This window comes from Brassica napus, chromosome C2 (genome assembly GCF_020379485.1).
Source record: "Brassica napus cultivar Da-Ae chromosome C2, Da-Ae, whole genome shotgun sequence".
Classification (NCBI taxonomy): Eukaryota; Viridiplantae; Streptophyta; class Magnoliopsida; order Brassicales; family Brassicaceae; genus Brassica; species Brassica napus.
The window spans coordinates 13092851-13106366 of NC_063445.1; the positions used below are offsets into that span (position 1 = coordinate 13092851).

General features: G+C 28.7%; 1 long non-coding RNA gene across 1 annotated transcript; it reads right to left on the reverse strand.

Annotated features, from left to right (window-relative positions):
- Positions 1 to 4032: 4032 nt before the first annotated feature.
- On the reverse strand, positions 4033 to 5207 carry LOC106417671. Its single transcript, XR_001283376.3, has 2 exons — positions 4549 to 5207; positions 4033 to 4453 (listed from the first exon to the last, which is right to left on the reverse strand). It is a non-coding gene; the product is annotated as an uncharacterized LOC106417671 (long non-coding RNA).
- Positions 5208 to 13516: the final 8309 nt, after the last annotated feature.

The following is a 13516-nucleotide window of genomic DNA, read 5'->3' on the forward strand; positions in this document are numbered from 1 at the left end:
ACATTTATTGAATACAGTGTGACCAATCAAATTAAATAGACTTATTTTTTATTGGTTAAATAATATTTAACCTATTTATTATAAATAAATAGACTTATTTTTTATTGGTTAAATTATATCTAACCTATTTATTATAAAATACTTTTTAAAAACATAATAATTTTCTTAATCTTTGCGCTTTTAGCCAAAACTACTTATATTATGAAACGAATGGAGTATTGATTACTCTATCGTGTCGAGGTTGTGAAATAGGTGTAGTTCTGGCTAGTTGATTGTTCTCCTCCATGTTGTTAAGGAGATTTTTAGCTTTGTAGGAAAAAAATTCAGGAAGTATCCTTTTTAATAGTTTGTTGATTTTTTCTATGGTGAAATGCAATCATTTGTTATGTGATTGTGGTCATTGTGACATTCACACCACTGCTTCGGGTTCCGTAATGTTTCTAGTGCTTTCATTTTCAGATGCCACTTGACATGTGAATTCATCTGCTTCAGAAAACAAATATAGACAGATGGACCTACTTATCAAAAACAAATGAACTCAATATAGATACTATTTTTGAAATTCACATAAAATTAACAATAATTATTTTTAAAAAGAAAAAAATTTATAGGATAATGTTTTTAGTTTATTCTCACAAAAATAGTCCTCGAGGAGAAAATGACCAAAAAAGTTTTACTAAAAGATAAAAATACATTTATACCCTAAGATTAACTAATCTACTATTATCGTATAGAGTTAAGGGGTCGAGTTTTGAAGATAAGGTTTAAAATTTTACAAAATAAATAATAAATATTAAAAAATTTAAAATAAAATGGGCTATTTGATCATTTTCCTCATTGAAAGCTATTTTGTGACAAAAACTAAAAATTGTTAGTTGAGAGAATTGTCTTTTAAAAAATAATTCATTTAAAAAAATGAAATGCAGTATTAAAATTCCATATAAAATAAATCAAAACAAATATCATTTAAAAAGCGTGATATATACTATTTTTAGATTTTCATAAAATTTAAATTAATGGGCAGTTCTCCTAAATAGACCTATTTAAGTTTATGTCTCAAAAATAGCCTGTCAAACTAGAAATCAGATTAATAGCATTCATTAATAGATCAAAATTCTAAACTACTCTGTCATAATAAAGCTAAAAAAATAGAAAAGGGAGTCGAGGAACGACAGAGGAACGACGATGAATCTCTTCGACGTCTCCAACATCATCGCCTTCTTTTCTCGACGACGCCGGAGATAAACAACGGTGAATCTACAACCGTCGACACTCTTATCGGTCGAAAATCAAACTAAGCCATGTAAGTATTAAACATTTCCAATTCAAAATCAAAATTAGGGTTCTTAATTGAAAAATTGGGTGTTTCGCAAATGGATGTATAATGTTTACTTTGTTTACTTTGAATTTTCGAACAGATAAACACTTATCTCAAAGAGTTTAGTAACTAAGCAACTCTCTTCTCCTTCGAAGAGTTTTTCCGTCTTTCCGCCAAGCCTGAGCTTTCATTTCTCTCCAGGGTACTCGCTTTCTTCCCAGTTTCTCAAAGGCTTGTCCTTTTTGTGTGTTTATGTATTGTATTTGATCTTGTCTAAGAGTTTTATGCTAACCTTGTTTGTGGGATATACCAATGATAGCATCTCAGCTGCAAGGTCTTAATCTTGTTTAGTCTCATGTTTAAGCATTTGATACGATTTGATGTTAACTTTTGGCATTTGAAAATCACAGCCTAGTCGTGGTAGCTGCAACCTTGTGGTGAAAGGCCTATCTAACAAGACAAGATCCTTAGTTACTAATACCATTGAGATAAGTGTTTATTCATTTCTATGAGAAGATTGTTCTTTATTTTACTTGTTTGATTTCAGGAAGGATCAACAAACAAGTATAAGAGTTTAAACCAACTACAAAAATCTCGTGACCATCTACAATATTTGGTAAGAAATTTTGAACATCCAGTGACACATAGAAATTTTGGTAAAATTATTCCTTATTTTACTTGTTTGGCTTACGCATGTTGATATCTTTGGTAGGCTCGTGAATTTGCTTATGACATTGTTAGTCTCTTGCGTGTGCTTGTGCTTGTGAAACAGAGTAGTGATTTTTAAATTTCAGTAAGGATTTATGTAGTTTCAGGAAAGCTTTCCAAAAAATTCGATGATAACAAATTTGAATTTTTTTTTTGCTTGGTGTCTTCTTATTTGGCTTACGCATGTTAATATCTTTGGTAGTCTCGTGAATTTGCTTATGATATTGTTAGTCTCTTACTTGTGCTTGTGCTTGTGAAACTGTGTAGTGTTTTTTAAATTTCAAGAAAGATTTGTATAGTTTCAGGAAAGCTTTCTAGAAAATCCGATGTTAACAAATTTGAAAAACTTTTTGCTTGTTGTCTTATTATTAGGTGTGCATGTTGATATCTTTGGTAGGCTCGTGAATTTGCCTATGATATTGTTAGTCTCTTGCTTGTGCTTGAGAAACTGTGTAGTGTTTTTTAAATTTCAGGAAATTTTTTTATAGTTTCAGGAAAGCTTTCCAGAAAATCCGATGTTAACAAATTTGAAAAACTTTTTGATTGGTGTCTTAATGTTTGGTTTACGCATGTTGATATCTTTGGTAGGCTCATGAATTTGCTTATGACATTGTTAGTCTCTTGCTTGTGCTTGTGCTTGTGAAACTGTGTAGTGTTTTTAAAATTTCAGGAAAGATTTTTATAGTTTCAGAAAATATTTTCAGAAAATCCTATGTTAACAAATTTGAAAAACGTTTTGCTTTGTGTCTTATTGTTTGGTTTACGCATGTTGATATCTTTGGTACGCTCGTGAATTTGCTTATGATATTGTTAGTCTCTTGCTTGTGCTTGTTCTTGTGAAACTGTGTAATGTTTTTTAAATTTCAAAAAAGATTTGTATAGTTTCAGGAAAGCCTTCCAGAAAATCCGATGTTAACAAATTTGAAAAACGTTTTGCTTGGTGTCTTATTGTTTGGTTTACACATGTTGATATCTTTGGTAGGCTCATAAATTTTCTTATGACATTGTTAGTCTTTGCTTGTGGTTGTGCTTGTGAAACTGTGTATTGTTTTTAAAATTTCAGGAAAGATTTGTATAGTTTCAGGAAAGATTTCCAGAAAATCTGATGTTAACAAATTTGAAAAATGTTATACTTGGTTACTTGTTTGGCTTACGCATATTGATATTTTGGTAGGATCGTGAATTCGCTTATGAAATTTATAGACGATTGTTTGGGCCAGTGAAATTTGTGTGTTTTTTTTCAGGAAGAATTTGTATAGTTTCAGGAAAGCTTTCCAGAAAATTCGGTGTTAAAAAATTTTGAAATATTTTTTACTTAGTTATGCATGATAGTAATATGATGGGAGTTTTATTACCTCTCAGACAAACACTGTCTGAGCTGAAGTATCATATTGGTTCAGAGCCAAAGCAAAACAATTAGAGATTTATGTTGATTATTGAAAATTTTCAGATTTCTAAATGTAACATGAAAGCATTGTACATATTCTGGATGACTTTACAAAACCAAAAAAATAGAAAAAATGTTGTAAACATTGGAAAGCATTTGGTAATTTTTGGATGAGCTCCGAGAAATAATATTTTAGTGTGTTTTTTTTCTAGCAACATTTAAACTAAAAAAATGAAATGAGATCATGAACTAAGGATTTCATATCTGCATGTTTGGTAAGTTTGAAATTGTGATGTAGAATTCTGAGAGAAAAACAAGGAAAAAATTTACATCTCCCACTAGTTGAACCCAACAACTCAAAGAAAGAGCATCATATTGTGCGAGAACAATGTTTTATCCAATTAAAAAAACATTAAACGTCTGGATTCGATGGGGAGTCGAACACAGGGGCATGAGACTAATTTTTTATTAAAAGTAGTGGTTTAGCCACTAGGCTGAGGAGAATCATCTGTTTTAATCAAACATATAAATTTATTTAAACCAAAATTATATATTATAATGTTGGAAAACATTTGACAATTTTTGGATGGGCTTCCAGCAAAAAAAAAAGAAAATCATATAAAACAAAACAAAAAGAGACTTGAAAGTCTGAAACTATGTACATTTTGTTTTTCATACACGATATGTCTAACTAATATGTTGGTTGGTAAAATCATACAAAACAAAACAAAAGGAGACATGAAACGATATACCTATGGTTATATGGTTCTCAAGCACCATATGAAACCATATTTCTCACATATAAAATAAAAAGGAAGACAAAACATCTTGTCGAAGAATCAAAAGAGATAAGAAAGCAACATGCAAGAAACTGTGGCATCCTTTCTAATAGAAATGCCACATAGAATTGTGGCTCTCCGGTCACTCCTTCTAAGCGTATAGATAACTCTCTTTCCAGACCAACAAGCATCCTTTTAGATCAGAGATCACAAAGGTGTGTTTTCTCCCACTTGCGAAAACAAATTAAGGCCGGATATAACCTGCAACAATCAAATCATAAACGATCGATGTTATGAATAAGAACACAAAGAAAAGTTCAATGCAAAATGCAAGTCAACGAAGTAATCCCCATAACCAAAGACTGAAACTTGTAAGCAAAATCCCCAATTCTAGCTGTTTGATATAACAAAATCTTGTCAGCATCAATCACCACAGTTTCACCTCCACTGAAAAATTCATCTTTCAAGAAATTCACTTCAGCCACAGTCACATCCTCCCTTGTATAACCGAGTTAATACTTATCACAAGCGTTGTCGTATTCCCAGGTGGAAAAGATAACTCAATGGAAGACTCAGGAGGCACCTCAAACTCCAACGTTTGATTGATGGCTGAGAACTTCACAGATCTAGAGAAAGCGCAGTGGAGAAACTGATTTTCTTAGCAATCTTCGGCAAATCTACATAGCTTCCTCGAGGTATATAAGGTGAAACGCCAGAATTGACTAAATCGGGAGATGTTAGATTAACCCTAGCACTATGAGATCATAAGATGAAGGACAACGGTGGATGAGATGACCGCAAAATAATAAAAGTGGAGTTGAGAGGATGACGACAGCAGATCTGAGAGGATAAAATGCAATTCTTAAATAAAATCAAATACATTTTTATAAGTACATATAAAATAAACTAACTAACAAAATAAATATCACTAGATCTCGATCCGCGCAACCGCACGGATTTTTGTTTTCATTTATTTTATATAAATATTTTGTTTTCAATTCTTAATTGGTATATATTATAATATATGTATCTATCAATTTTTAAAACATAATAAGTTTACAGTATATTTTTTTCATTGAATAGATTGTTTTAAACTTTCACATGTATTTGTATCTTCTTCTATATATATATATTTTCAGATTATTATTTCATTATTAAAATCGTAACTATATATATAAAGATTAGTAAAATATTGTTATATTGTCATATTCAAAGATATTGTAATATTTCACAAATTTAGAAAGTTTTTTAAAAATTAAATTTTTTGCTTCATAGATTTATATTATCGAGTAAATAATTAAACATTTAGTTTTTTTTTTTAATTTTTAAAATAAACTATATAGTTTAAAATTTGTTTTCATTGGTTTTAGGTAATAAAGATTAATCATTGTTAGATAATATTATTTTTGTTATTTAAAAAAAATCTTTATAGTTTAAAAATTTAACATCGATAAATATTTAAATATTTAACATATGAAGGTATAGTATTACAACATTAAATTATATCTATTTAATTTTTACTATCTATAAATCCAATGGATCATCTATTGTTTTAATCCAATTATTGATAGCCCAATAAAATTTTTTGGTAGGCCCAAAATTTAAATGATTAGATTAGAGATTAAATGTAACATGACTTTATAGGAATATGTCTATTAGGTCCATCTTTAAAAAATCACACATGAATCAAGGTTGTGACTTCTGTTTTAATATATAAGATTTATAATTAAACAACATTATATACTATTTTTAGAAAAATTACATAAAATTACGAAATATCTTTTAAGAGAGAATATTATTTTTTTTTGTTTAAAAATAATATATAAATTTAAATTCGATATGAAATAAAATACACTAAAAAATATTTAAAATTAACAAACTTGATATATACTATGTTTAGAAAATGATAAAAAAATTAAAAAAAAATAATAATCTTCTTAAGAAGAATACAAAACCTTTTTTAATTTCAAAGCTATAAGAATTTAAATCACATATGATTAAACAAGTTGAAGCTACATAATATTTTAAAAAATTCATATAAATTCAAAATATCAATAAATTACACCAAATCACAATTTCATTTTAGTATTTAAAAATGTTAAAATTTCAAACAATATTTCTTGCAAAATAAAATAAAAATTAATATTATGTAGCTACCTAATAATTGAGTTTTGTTTTTAAATATGACTCAAAACTTGAAGTCAAATGCAACTATGACATGTTTTGGAATTTCATTTTCCGTATTCACCCCAAAAGTTCAAGTTATTCACAAAAATGCAATTACTTTTTTTCCAAAAATGAGTATTCTACTCAATCATCATCATCTTCATCAAGTATTTACAATATTGACATTGTCATCAATACACCAACAACCATGAATAACCAATTTTAAGCTCTAGATGCACCTAAAAAAATTAGATATACTCTTCCTATCATATTTTCTTATCCACATAAACAATTTCTCTTTCACTTTCTTACTAATTTTATCCCAAAACACAATATTTCTCTTACAAAATTGGTGAGCTTATTGAAGTCACTCAAGTTCTTGATTCTTGGTCAATAACGAGTGGTTATCTTCCGGGGTGAAGTTATGTGTCTTTGAACAAGTTAAGCAAGACATCTCACGGTTTCTAGGTATGATTTTCGTTTTTTTCAGATCTGTTCCCGAAGATCTAGAAGTCTCTTGTCAATGGTAGAATAGTTTTGCAATTTATTATTTGGTATGTTTTTCGTAAAGGACTTCTAGAAACTTTTCTTAGCAAAAAAAAAAAAATAGAGAAGACTTCTTCTTTCATAAGCAACTTAATTTTGCAATTGACCGAAGTTTTGCAAATATTGACTTTTCAAAAAAGACTTCCGGAGAATTCTTCTAACCATCACATGAAGTCTTTGAAGTGTCGCAAGAAGTCTGTGTAGGTTGGTTTTGCAACTGACAATAAAAAAGTAAATATTTAATACTAATTAGAAGACTTCTGGCAGCTTAAAGACTTCTCAAGAAGTCTTCTTTGGTTTTATTCTGAGATTATGGTCAAACCCGTGGTTAGAAGTCTTCTCTTAAAAAGTCAAATATGATCAATTGCAAAACTAACCTACGCAGATTTCTTACGAGACTTTGAAATGTGTCGATAAGAAAACTTCTCTGAAAGTCTTGTTTAGAAAAGAATATGTGCAAAATTTCTGTCAATCGCAAAACTAACATGCTTATCGAGATTTTTTTTAAAACAAAAGTAAGCCAATATTTACAAAGGAAGACTTCTCACTTAGATTAGACTTCTTAAGAACTCTTTCTTCGTAAATTTGCAATTGCAAAAATGACTTCAATGGAAGACTTTACCGAATTCTTCTCTTAGGAAACTTCTGTAGAAGCCTTCTACGTCAATGTTTATTAAACTTTCATTTTATCATAATTTAAAAGGACTTTTTAAGATTTTCTTGTTGTTTCATATGTATTAGTCAATATTGAAGCTATTGAATGAAATTCATAACTTAATTTGTGATAATTATGAAGCAATAAACATTAATCTTTATTAATGTTTATAGCTAACGAGATAAGACTTCTTAAGAAGTCTGTTGGGAGAAGAATTCTTGAGAAGTTTTCTCCATTAGTTTTTGTAAAACTTGTATTTTTAAGAGTGTTAAATAACATCAAAATATGTTTTTCATCTTTCAAAAGTGTAAAGTAACTTCAAGAATATCAAGTCATGTAGTTAAATGTGTTTTCTGAGATCAAAAGATATAACTTTTAACTTTAATGAGAATTAAGTAACTTCAGAATCTTATATCTATATCCATATCTAGTTTTATGAACTTATTGTTATGTTTGTTATGTTTTGGAACTTTTAATATTGTGTTATGAACTTAATTTTATGTTTGTTATGATGAACTTGTGTCACTTGTTATCTTATTATAAGCCTCCCATTTGATTTGCACAACCATAATATTAACAAAAGATTTACAATGAAGACAATAATTTATGATTACAAGAACTTGAATGAATGAATTAAGCATTAAACAAAGAATTTTTTTAATAGATTGAAGACAAAGTGGATAAATTATTAAAAAAATTATATAAACTATCAAAACAAGATTCTCCTAACCATAAGAGAAAAATAAAATTTTCGGTAAAATTTGAACGCGAATTAGAAGACTTCTTTTCCCGCTTAATTCGCGTGAAGTCTTCCGAGAAGTCTGCTTGAAAAGTCTGCCGTGAAGTCTTCTGAGAAGTCTGCTATAAAGCCCGACTCAGATCTGAAAAACTTGAATATCAAAAAATTTTAAAAGGCTTCAAAACGGAGAAAAACTTCAAAAATAAAACTTCTTATTCTTAAATAATAAATAAAAATAATCACATTAGGTTGAATCTATAAGTTTTTTCGATTCTAACATATAAAAATACAAAACTACACATCCAAAATTTATAAAGTAGTAAGACCTGCAAAACAAAAAACAAGATAAAGTAGTAAGAAAGACATGAGACAAAAAATGAGAAATTGATATAAAGTTTAGTGTCTTCAAGTTCAAAGAGCTTAGAGAGAAGTTGGAGAGTTTTGGCGTGAGAAACATTACATATTTGTTGTATCTATTTAAGAAGAAGAGAGAGAATGTGTAATTTTTTTGTGTAAGAAGACAAAAATTCCAATTAAACGAAATATTTTGAGTTCGAAAGATTTCTTGAGAAGTTTCTAACTTAAAATGCACTATAAAACTTCTGAAGAAGGTTTCTCCAGAAGACTTCTGGAGAAGTTTTAAGGAGAAATCTGCTAACAAAGTCCAAAGTCTAACTCAGATTTGAAAAACTTGCATATCCAAAAACGTTAAAATGGTTTCAAACAGAGAAAAACTTCAATAAATACTTAAATAATAAATAGAACAGGCACATTAGGTTATTCTATAACTTTTTCGAATCTAACATATAAAACACAAAAACACATATCCAAAAATAATAAATTTATCTTTAAATGAGTGGAATATGAGAACCATAAAATGGAAAACCTGCGAATGATAAGATAAATTAGTAAGAAAGACATGAGACAAAAATGAGAAATTGATATATCGTTTGATGTTTTCAAGGTCAAAGAGATTAGAGAGAGATTAGAGAGTTTTAGAGTGACAAACATTACAGTTTTAGAGTGACAAACATTATAACAATGTAAACATAATATATATTTTTCATATAATATAATATCCCTCAAAATTGCGGGCAAACACCTAGTTTTTTTTATATAAGGAGACAAAAATTCCAATTAGGTTAAATATTTTTGGTTCAGAAGTCTTCTAACATAAAATTCATTAGAAAACTTTCCAAAAAGTATTCTAAACCCTAATTTACTATTCATCCCAAAAACTTCCAAAGAAATCTTCTAATGCATCATATGTTAGAAAAGTTCCCAAGAAGTCTGTTTTTTTGTCATCAGTTTATAACCAACTAGGGAACTCCGCGTCTATAAAGAAAAATTGAAGCAGTTGAGTGCGAACACCATGTGCAAGACTATATGCCCTTGTATTCTGAGCCTTGGGAACATGCGTGATCTCAAAAGTTTGAAATTTTTCCTTAATCCGTCATATTTCTTCGAGGTAGGTTATAATCGTAAAAGATATTATAAGTTTTTTGTTTGGTCATAAGGAGATGATCGTAATTTCAGTTACATTTTAAGTTACTTTAGCATTTGATTGAATTTAAGGTATACTTTTGCATTTAAAATCAAGTTTTAGGTCATTTTGACAAATTCTCCTAATAATTATTGATAATTTAACATTTTAGATATTAATAAAAACCTTGTGTTCTAAAAAATACAAATATAATATGTATCAATATAAAATATATTAGTAATAAAAAATTCCCAACCTAATAACAATTAAAATTAAATTAATATGAATTTTAATATGTATTTTTTTAATATTTTCAAAGAATTATAAACTATAAGAATCATCTAAATTATAATATATTTAAAAGTTTATAAATAATATGAAATATTTCTTAATTTGAATTCTTTTTTTTTACCGAGCATTTAATTTTTTGGTTTTCATTGAGTTTACAAAACGAGTTGATGGTAAGGATAAAGCCACAGTTTATTTATGAGTCTTAAATTATTTCTTCAACCAAAAGAAATTAACAAATTCATTAATTCATTAAACTAAATTTTTAAATAACACTATTAACTTATGTTTTGACACACATTATTTTAGTCTATTACAATCAAAACTTTCATGGAAATTAATCAAATAAACCATATGGAAACAAATCTGTAATCGAGAAGATTTTTTTTATTTTTTTTAATGTAATCGACAATAAATGAGAAGTCATTATGTACTTTGATATATGATCGTCATGTATCCTCTACTCCAAAAATATTGCATTGCCATTATAATTTTAGAACTTACTTTCCTAAGCATTATTTACTTTCATGCACATACCCTGTGCGGCTCCTTGGTAGTATCCATTTGAGTCTCGGAGAACCTACCCTGCTTGAGAAGAGGAACTTGCATCAATAAAAGATCCATCTACATTATATTTAGTCAGTCCTTCATCCGGTTTTGTCCAGTGTATAGGATGGTTAAATGTGTTATTGTTTAATCGTTGTGATAGAGGAGATTCTAGTTGCATCACATTTTCATACCATTCTTTTGCGTCATTACGGGCCTGTTGTAACAGTCTTTGCTATGGAATTGGTCCGTTGAAATATGAGAACATTCCTGCTTTCCCAAAGTCTCCAAAGAATCCAAAATGGAAGGTCTTGTAAATGACATAAATTGTTGGAGGAGCTACAATTAATACATGCTTCAATCTTTTCTTTTAGCGTTGTGCTGGAGCTAGTTTTTGTTACATTAAAAAATACATGAGGCTCTCCATATACACTTTGCATTGGTACATTCGAAGAAAATATAATTCTTTGTTTCTTCGGACTGACAACACCTTTGACATTGAGTATTGCTTATAATATGCCGTCGTTGGAGATTATTCCTTTTAGCCAAACTTCTAGATATCATTCTCCAAAGAAATTGTTTAATATTTGGAGAAGTTTTTGTTTTCCAAATCCTCTACTTCAACGTGATATTTCCATATGTAGGTTGGAGTCCTTTTGTTGTAGGAAGGTGGGTACTTAGCCAATATCCAGATTTAACTGAATACAAATCATTTTCATTGTAGTGCCAACCTAAGAGGTCAAATTTCGCCGTTGAACATATCTTAATACTTAGAATCTTCTTAACGTCTTCCTCTATAAATGTATCTCTGATCTTCTGTTTATCCCATGATCTCCCATTTGAAGAGAATAACTCATTCACTTTTACCAAATCGTCTCCTTGGAATCTTGGTCTTGGTGGACGTGTGTATATTGTTTTTATTCGAGTATTAAATGTACAAAAATATATACCTTAAACGTAGATGTATTTTAGGTATATAATGACAAATTAACATCAAAATATTTTGAGTGTAGGAAAATTAAAGTTGGCTTTCAATTTGAATAAAAACAAACAATACATTCTCAATATAGTGGTCGTTAGATGAGTCCCCATATATTCTCAATCTGATGCAAATCATGAGATGAATGTGTAGACCACAACGTAAATAGTTGTCTTTAGTTGATATTTTTTTTTGTTACCTGATATATTTTTTTGTACATTGTTAGTAAACTTATAGGTGATTTCTTACATTCTACATGGTTTATTAACTTATAAATGATTTGATACTAAAGACTCAATATTCCTTGTTATGTATATTACTGATTCTTTTAACATTCTACATGTAGTTAATAAATGTTACAAAATGTTATGGACAACTGATAAATGTGTGCTTTGATGTTACAAAATAGTTCTCACTAGTTGTTACATGATTTGTTATTCGATACATGATTTGATAGCTGATAATTTGTTTGATACATAGTTTTCAGTTGATGGATAGTGATTGTTAGTTGATTTACAATCTGTCGCAATTTTTTTGTTATATCCGGCCAACAAGTCAATTTATATTATTAATTTTAAACATATTACATGTTTTGTTAACAAAAAAAATACTTTTAAATGCTAAAATAATCAATACTATACACAATAGCGAATATTTATTATTCGGTATTAAAGCATGTGACATGTAACAAACAATGTATCAGTTAATAATTACTATACCGACTAAAAAATTACATATCAGCTAATGCTAATTACTTTGGCTAGTGTGTTGTGAACTAAGTTATTCACGAGCACATATGGTTTATTATTTAGTTGCTATTAGCGATTTTACATTTCCAATTTTTGTTAACATACATTAACATAATTTAAGATGTTGTAATAAAAAAAAAATTTATAATTAATGTATTGGTTTTAAATTTTAAAAATAAAAGAGAGGATTCAAATATTGAGAAATGGTGGTAAAGATGAGATAAAGGAAAAGAGGAGAACAAAAGAGGCTTGAGGCTGAAAAAAACAGAGTTGAAAGGAGTTAAATTTCAGAATGAATGGAAAGGAAAAAAGAGACATGAGTTTGTATGGAAATTTTGATTTCTACATCAAATTGAGTAAATTTTGTATTATGAAAGAAAAAAGAATGAAGTGTTTTCTTTCGGATAAAAATTGTATGTGAAAGGAAAATGTAAGAGGAAAGAGGGTGTAGGAAGAAATAGATTGGGTGCGAGAAAAGAGGTGGGGTAGGAGGAAAGAGAATGTCACAGGAGCGGAAAAGAGAAAGAGAGTTGATGGATATTTTCGTCATCTTGATGCACTAAAGGTATGACACAGTTCTCTTCTTTCAAATAATGCGTGTTTTCTTAATTTTGAATCTATTTGGGTTGCAAATAACTAAATCTCCCCAACATTAAATCAGTACGAACAACCCACTTTAAAGAAAACCTAAACATAAAGCCTAAACTATATTTAGAAAAAATCAATGCATGAAATATATGATATCTTTATTTTATTTTATTTTTTTATAAATATGATATTTTATCTTGTAGACACAATAATTGTACTTTCATCATGCAATACGCTATGATTTGGTTTGAGAGAAAAAGAAATTTTTTCTTAGATTAACAAGTAAACCACATGTTTTAATTAGATTGTTTTAGTCTCGAAACTTATTTAAAAAAAGTTGAAGCTTTTTTTATAAACCTTATCGGCCTTATCCTGTCAGCTTCAGGAAGAACACATTTAGTATTGCAAAGTGGAATGAATACAACTGATCAGAATTTGAAATGTCTTACAACAAATGCGAGGGGTAGCCATATCGTCTATTACTGGAGTAACATGTTAACTGCATAGGCTAAAACCTAAGCCCAAACTAGCCAAATAGCAGAAACTTTGTTCTCAACAAAAATCAAATCAAAGACATATGGATTT